Genomic DNA, 226 nt, shown 5'->3' with positions numbered 1-226 from the left:
TGTCCTCACCCGCCCGACACTGTCGATACACCACTATGATTATTATTATTATTGCTTACACACACACACACACACACACACACACACACACACACACACACACACACACACACACACACACACACACACACACACACACACACACATCGGAATCACAAGCCGAAGCCGCAGAAGCCAGGATACGGGCTGTAGAATATGAGGCAAATAGGCAGAAGTGAGTTACAGT

This window comes from Cherax quadricarinatus, chromosome 13 (assembly GCF_038502225.1).
Source record: "Cherax quadricarinatus isolate ZL_2023a chromosome 13, ASM3850222v1, whole genome shotgun sequence".
NCBI classification, from domain to species: Eukaryota; Metazoa; Arthropoda; class Malacostraca; order Decapoda; family Parastacidae; genus Cherax; species Cherax quadricarinatus.
Note: the sequence above shows the minus strand (reverse complement) of the source record.